Source organism: Suricata suricatta, chromosome 16, assembly GCF_006229205.1.
Source record: "Suricata suricatta isolate VVHF042 chromosome 16, meerkat_22Aug2017_6uvM2_HiC, whole genome shotgun sequence".
NCBI lineage: Eukaryota > Metazoa > Chordata > Mammalia > Carnivora > Herpestidae > Suricata > Suricata suricatta.
The window spans coordinates 56,181,637-56,189,626 of NC_043715.1; the positions used below are offsets into that span (position 1 = coordinate 56,181,637).

At 51.6% G+C, this 7,990-nt stretch overlaps 1 pseudogene; it reads left to right on the forward strand.

The window, feature by feature from the left end:
* LOC115280024 overlaps positions 1-4,052 on the forward strand; it is a 5,843-nt pseudogene extending 1,791 nt beyond the window's left edge.
* The last annotated feature ends 3,938 nt before the right edge of the window (positions 4,053-7,990 follow it).

Consider the following 7,990-nt stretch of genomic DNA (forward strand, 5'->3'; position numbering starts at 1 on the left):
GAAACCTCTCTCCCGAGTGGTCGGCGCCCAGCGACCCCCTGGACATCCTGGTCGCAGGTGAGGGGACACGGGTTCATGCAGGGCCCCAGACTCTGCCCAGGTCCTGCTGAGGGTGTCCCAGGTGGTGGTGGCCGGGACCAGGAGTGTGGGGTCCCCAGGGAGGGAGGGAGACAGAGAGAGACAGGGGATGGGGAAGGGAGAGACTCAAGACAGACAGACTCAGAACAGAACAAGGATGGACAGCCCCTCCCCCCCTTCCTCTCTCTAGGACAGCTCCCCTCCACGCCCTCCCTCTCGGTGCAGCCAGGACCCACGGTGACCTCAGGAGAGAACGTGACCTTGCTGTGTCAGTCCCGGAGCCCTGTGGACACCTTCCTCCTGTCCAAGGAGGGGGCAGCCGACCCCCCCCTGCGTCGTAGATCAGAGGTCCGAGCTGGGCAGCACCAGGCCGAATTCTCCATGAGTCCTGTGACCTCAGCCCAGGGGGGGACCTACAGGTGCTATGGCTCACACAGCACCTCCCCCTTCCTGCTGTCACCCCCCAGTGATCCCCTGGAGCTCCAGGTCTCAGGTGAGGGGCCCAGCCCTGTGCCCTCTGTGTCCCAACAGTGTTTTCAGGGCCTTGTGCCCAGGAGGCCCTGGGCAGGGATGTGACCAAACGGGCTCTGGAGATGCGTCATCAGAGGGGTCCACCCCTCAGACCACAGGAGGGAAACTGGGCCCTCCCTCCCTGTCCCGTCCCTTGTCCCTGTCACCAGAATTCTCCAGGCCGTGGAAGAGGGCCCTGGGGGCCACAGGGCACATGAGGAAGAAGACTGAGCACAGACAGGGTCTCTAGGCGAAGCTGAGCCCTCTGCTCAACCACTGCCTTTCCCCCCAGCATCCTCTAGAGACCCCGGGCCCTCACCCACAGGTCCCAGCTCCACAGCTGGTGAGTCACGGTGACGTCTGTCCAGGGCTTTTCTCCCGGAGTCTCAGAGATGCCAGGGCGACCACCAGACTCCCGGGGCTCGAGGCCAGGGCAGGGGGGGAGGGCTCGGTGGTCATGGCACAGGGAGAGGGTGGGGGCCCAGCTGGGGGGAAGCCCGCACACCTCCCCCCTCCTGGCCCCAGGAGCCTCTGTGGGTAAGTGAGGGTCTTTGTCAGGCAGGAGGGTCTATGGAAGGGGGGGCTGAGTTATGCCGTCACCTCAGGCACCTCTGGAGACTGGCTTGGACACGCCCCTCCCCCGGGTGGGCCTCAGTTTCCCCACACGTAAAGGAGAGCGTCATGGCCCAGATTAGATTTCCCCTTAGTTCTGACCGTGGCTCTGACCCCCTGGGAGAGGAGGGCTCACAGGGAAGCCCCTCCAGATCGCGCATCTATGGGGAGCCTGACCCTCTGCAGCAGTGATGTTGACCCTGTTGGGGGAGGGGCGGGAGGACCATGGCTGGGGCAGCAGGTAATGAGGGGAATCTGGAAGGACCCTCAGCCCCAGACAAAGACGCTGGGAGACACCCGCCTGCATGTGAGGAGCCCAGAGCCCAGGCTGGCATCGGCCTGGGGGCAGCATGAGGAGAGCACAAGGAACCCACAGGCCGGGTTCAGTCCCAGCCCTGCCGCCTCCAGCCGGGCCCCTTGGGACACGTGATCAGACTCTCTGTGCCTCAGTTTCCTGTCTGTGGAGTGGGCGGGCGGGGCGGCAGACCCCTGCTGCGTGATCCTTGACAGGATCAGAGGTGAATGCCCAGAGCCCAGCACGTGCCTGGCACACAGTAGGTGCTCAGTTAAATGGCATCACGGGCTCATTCACGGTGTGGCTCTGCCCAAGGTCCCAACTGGCACCTGTATGTCCTCATCGGGGCCTCGGGGGCCTTCGTCCTGCTGCTCTGCCTCCTGGTGCTCCTACTCGTCCGTCGCGGGCTCCAGGGCAAAGGCAGGAAGCCGGGTGAGAAGGGACTAGGGTGACCAGCCCCAGGGGGTGGTGACTGTCCCGTGGGTGGACGGAGGGTGGCTCGGGGCACCAGCCAGAGGGAGAGCAGACGTGGGAAAGGCCAGCGGAGAAAGACTCTTCTGCAGAGTCTCACGTCAGAGTCTAGAAAGAACACACCGAGGTTGGCACCAGGCACCGAGGTTGGCACCAGGCGCCGGGGTAACGTGTTTTCCTCTTTGCCATCTCGGGAGATGTGAAAACACAGGCCGTGGGTCTTAAGGGTCCCTATCCTCTGTGATCACATAGGAAGGGGGCGGGATTGGGATGGTGGGTCGTGACTTCCCAGCCCAGGGCAAGGCTGATTCCCAGCTTCCTGCAGGGGCCGCAGACAGAGACCCCAAGGACAGAGGCCTACAGGACAGGTAACTAGGGCCCGAAGACCCCCAGCCCCCACACGTTTGCCCTTCTATGTCCCCTAACCCCCCTCTCCTCCGCAGCTCCAGGCCAGCTGCCGCCGCCCAGGAGGAGACCCTGTGTGAGAGGAATGGGGCCGCCCTGGGGGCTGGGGGCGGGGCTAGGGGCGGGGCTTGAGGACCACATTCCCGCCTGTGTGACCTCAGCCCCTGACTGGATCCACTGCCCCCTCTGGGAGCAGGGTGGGGTCAGCGGCCCTGACAGAGCTCAGGGGACCTTGCCAAGAGAGACACCACTTCTGCCCCAGCAGATGCTGCCCTGCAAGACACACAGCCTGAGGAGGGGGTGGAGCTGGACCAGCGGGTGAGACTCCAGACCCCAGGGCCCTCCTGGTGCCCGACTGGAGCCAATGGGCTCGCCTGTGTCCTCACACCGCCCAGTCTTAGCGGCGTCCCACACACTCCCTCCTTCTCTTTGGGCACTCTGGGTCCTCCTGCTGGGACCTCTCGGGACCTCCTACATGCCCCCCTTGACTGCCTCCTCGCCCGCTGTCTGACTTCCGGTTGTTGGGGTGCACGCCCAGGTCTCACGAGGGCGCACTAAGAAAGGAATCACCGCAGGTCTCTAGTGCCCTGCATCCATTCGCCCAGCAAAGGTGCACAGAGGCCCCTGGTTCCCAGGCCCACCTGTGCTGCAGGCACAACAGTGAGCAAAGGTGGCCCACACTCTGCCAGCTCACTTTGTGGGTGACAGACAGTATGCGAGGAAGCGGGCTGTGTCTTTGTGTGCAAAGTGTGGCTGAGGAAAATACAGCAAGAGATGGGGAGCAGGTGCAAAGGTCCTGAAGCAGCAACATGCTTTTTCAGGAAGATGGGGGGAAATGGGCCATGTGATGGGAGCCAATGAGCAAGAGACAGTGTCAGGAATAGATTCAGAGCCGTAGAAAGCACCCAGCTGCCCCCATGGCTCCGGAAGTCCCTCAAGAGTCCACCAGGAAATTGACCTAGCTGCCCAAAAGTTTGAAAGCATCATTCTGGCAACAGTGTGGAAAATTCACTGAGGCCACCGAGTGTAGCCAAGAAGACAAACCTCCCCCTCATTGTATGTCTCCAGCAGAACACACAGGATGAAGGCCCCCAAGGAATGCTGTGTGCCCAGGTGAGCCACTCAAGATCAAGACTCAGTCAGGGACGGGCCACTTCTCCTCCCCCCCTGTCGGGGGCATTGCTGGACCCAGAAGACAGACAAGCAGGGGAAGACAGGCAGAGGGACAGTCAGGTGGGTCCGTCTTCTCCAGATTCCCAGGCTCCCCCACCCCGCCCCCACCACACACCTCCTTTCTTACTCCCCCTACTGTAGGCTCCTGTGACTGATGCCCCCCCGGATGTGACCTATGCTCAGCTGAACCGCTTGACCCTCAGACGGGAGACAAGTGCACCCCATTCCTCCCAATTCGGGGAGCCCCCAGAAGAGCCCAGTATGTATGCAGCTCTGGCCCTCCACTAGCCCAGGAAGGACCCACAGCCCACACTCCAGGGAGGGGACTACAGAGACCCCCAGTCAGCTCGGGATCTGCCTACAGAGGCCACCTCATGGCCCCAGCCAGGCTGGACTCCTAACATAGACCAGTAGGAACTCCTGGGACCCTCGGGGAGTCACTGGATTCTGCCATCAGACATAGCTAGTGCCCCTGTAATTGGAAATAAAGCAACGGACTTCCCAATAATCTTGAATGAAATGAGAAAACCAAAATGGAAATGGGAGAATGTTTGCACTGATGATAACATAAATGTAACACATCAGACCCATGGCACAAGAAAATTAAGAACCGGGAACGAACGTTTAGAAAAGAAAAAGCCTAAAATTAACAACTCAGGCGACAACAGATGTTGGTGAGGATGCGGAGAAAGAACCCTTTTGCTGTGCTGGTGAGAATGCAAACTGGTGCAGCCACTCTGGAAAACAGTGTGGAGGTTCCTCAAAAAATTAAAAATATTTACCCTACAGCCCAGCCATGGCACTACTAGGTATTTATCCAAGGGACACAGGTGTGCTGTATTGAAGGGGCATGTGCACCCCAATGTTTATTGCAGCGCTATCAACAATAGCCAAAATATGGAAGGAACGCAAATGTCCATCGACGCATGAATGGATAAAGATGTAGTGTATATATACCATGGAGTAATTTACTGTATCATCTTCTTGAACGTGGCAGAGAGAGCAGATCTTAAATGTTCTTGTTACATAAAAAGGCGGCTGTGTTATGGAATGGAAGTGTCACCTAACGCCGTAGTGGCCATCATCTTGCAGTACGTATGTGTGCCCGTTGAGGAGGCTTCACAGGCAATTTCTTCCAAACACTTACGCACTTGTGAAACGCACGCGCACACATACACCAAATTACACAAGCCCTTCCTGAGAACAAAAAAAGAAAAAAAGAAGAAGAAATATTTTATTGGGCTAGGAAAATCTTGACACCAAACCCTGGCAAGGAATTTATAGAATGGGAAAGGCCTGGAAAGATCTCTCACATAAACGTAGATGTTAATGTCTAAGCAAAACATTCACAAATAGTATTTAACAGTATATAAAAAGGACAATACATCATGACCTTACTGGGTTTTGCAGGGAAAGGAAGAACAGAGTAGCTTAAAATAGTAAAAATCAATCAATATAATCTAATACATTAACAGAATAAGTAAAAAAAAAAAAATGACCATCTCACGAACTAGCGGTTGCCAGAGGGGAAGGGAGTGGGAATGGGTGAAAAAAGTGAAAAGATTAACAGGTACAAACCTCCAGTTATAAAATAAATGAGCCACAGGGATGAAGAATACAGCAAAAGGAATATAGTCAATAATATAATAATTTTGTTTCTGACACTAGGTAACTACTTATAGTGAGCATTTCATAAAGTATTTAATTGTTGAGTCACTATATTGTTCACATAAAACTAAGATGTCAACTGTACTTTAAGTAAAAATTTTAAATTTAAGAAATTAATAATCTCAACAAATGCAGACAGAGCTTTTGATAAAATACACCAGTTCATCATGAAAATAAAATCTCATCAGAAGTTAAATGTTGTTTCTTTTCTTTTTAGAGGTTTTTGTCAAATTGGTTTCCATATAACACCCAGTGCTTCTCCCCACAAGTGCCCCCCACCATGACCATCACCCCCTTCCCTCCCTCCCCCTCCCCCTTAAGTCCACGGTTCGTTTTCAGTATTCAATAGTCTCTCATGATCTGTGTCCCTCTCTCTCCCCACCTCTCTTTCCCCCTTCCTCTCCCCATGGTCCTCTGTTAGGTTTGTCCTGTTAGACCTATGAGTGCAAACATATGGTATTTGTCTTTCTCTGCCTGACTTATTTCGCTTAGCATGCCACCCTCGAGGTCCAGCCACTTTGCTACAAATGGTCATATTTCATTGTTTCTCATTGCCATGTAGTACTCCATTGTATATATACCACATCTTCTTGATCCACTCATCATGTGATGGACATTTAGGCTCTTTCCATTGGTAAAAATAAGCTCAAAATGGGTAAAGGACCTGAATGTGAACAGGAAACCATAAAAACCTTATAGGAGAAAGCAGAAAATAGCCTCTTTGACCTCAATCGCAGCAATTTCCTCCTCAACACATCCCCAAAGGCAAGGAAATCAAGAACAAAAATGAACTATTAGTACCTCATCAAGATAAAAAGCTTCTGCACTGCAAAGGAAACAAAAAAAAAACTAATAGGCAACCAGCAGAATGGGAAAAGATAGTGCAAATGGCATATCAGATAAAGGGCTAGTATCCAAAATATACAAGGAACTCACTAAACTCCATACCTGAAAAATGAATAAGCCAGTGAAGAAATGGGCAGAAGACCTGAACAGACACTTCTCCAAAGAGGACATCCAAATGGCCAACAGGCACATGAAACGATGCTCAGCGTCACTCATCAACAGGGAAATACAAATCAAAACCACACTGAGATACCACCTCATGCAGGTCAGAGTGGCTAAAATGAACAAATCAAGAGACTACAGATGCTAGCGAGGGTGTGGAGAGACGGGCACCCTCCTACACTGTTGGTGGGAATGTAAACTGGTGCAGCCGCTCTGGAAAACAGTGTGGAGGCTCCTCAAAAAACTATCCGTAGAACTCCCCTATGACCCAGCAATAGCACTGCTAGGGATTTACCCAAGGGATACAGAAGTGCTGATGCATAGGAGCACATGTACCCCAATGTTCATAATGGCACTTTCTACAATAGCCAAATCATGGAGAGAGCCTAAATGTCCATCAGCTGATGCATGGATCAAGAAGATGCTATATATATATATATATATATATATATATATATACACACACACACACACACACACACACACACACAGTGGAGTACTACATGGCAATGACATGGTCAATATTTAGAAATCATTTACATTCAGACCACCAGTTCTGGATGAAGATAAAGTAAGTGAATGTCCCCCTATTTCTTGACTTTATGCCAGTGAGAATGATTCTGTACTTCTGACCTCCAGAATTATAATAACTTTATGTTGTTTTAAGACACCAAACTCGTGGTCATTTATGACGGCAGCAATTGGAAACTAATAGAACCACTTAAATTTTCTTCTGATTAATGTTTGTATAGTACATTTTTCATTCTACTTTTTTATGTTTTGATTTTTTGAGAAAGTGTGAGTGGGGGAGGGGGGACACAGAATCTGAAGCAGACTCCAGGCTCTGCACTGTCAGTACAGACCCTGATGTGGGACTCCTCGTGACTCACAAACTGAAATCATGACCTGAGCTGAAGTCAGGCAGACGCTCAACAGATTGAGCCCTGGCCCTACAGGCACCCCTCTTCTCCTTCTCATGTGGTTACATTACAGAAAACTCACCACTTTAACCATTACTAAAGTAATAACATGGCATTACTTCCGTGGCATGAAGCACACTTACCACCCTAATCATCACCACTACCCATTTCCAGAGCATTGTTATTATCCCAAATGGAAACTCCCTACCATTACATAGTTACCCCCACGTCCCTTTGCCGCCAGCCCCTGTCAATCTCTGTTCCAATTCCTGTGTCTGTGAATTTTCCTACTTAATACATATAAGTGGAATCATAATTTGAGACGTTTTGTGTCTGGATTTTTTACTTAGCACAGTGGTTTCAAGATTCACCCACATTATTCATTCTTTTACTTTTCACCCATTTACATCATTATATATTTTTATAATAGTTTATTGTAAATTAGTTTCCATATAACACCCAGTGCTTCTCCCCACAAGTGCCCCCCACCATGACCATCACCCCCTCCCCCCCTCCCACACCCTTTTCAGTCCATGGTTCATCTCCAGTATTCAGTAGTCTCCCTTGATCTGTGTCCCTCACTCTGCTCTCTTTCCCCCTTCCTCTCCCCATGGTCCCCTGCCAGGTCTCTCCTGTTAGACCTATGAGTGCAAACATATGGTATCTGTCCTTCTCTGCCTTATTTTGCTTAGCATGACACCCTCAAGGTCCATCCACTTTCCTACAAATGGCCATATATCATTCTTTCTCATTGGCATATAGTACTCCATTGTATATATATATATACCACATCTTCTTGATCCATTCATCAGTTGATGGACATTTAGGTTCTTTCCATGATTTGGCTATT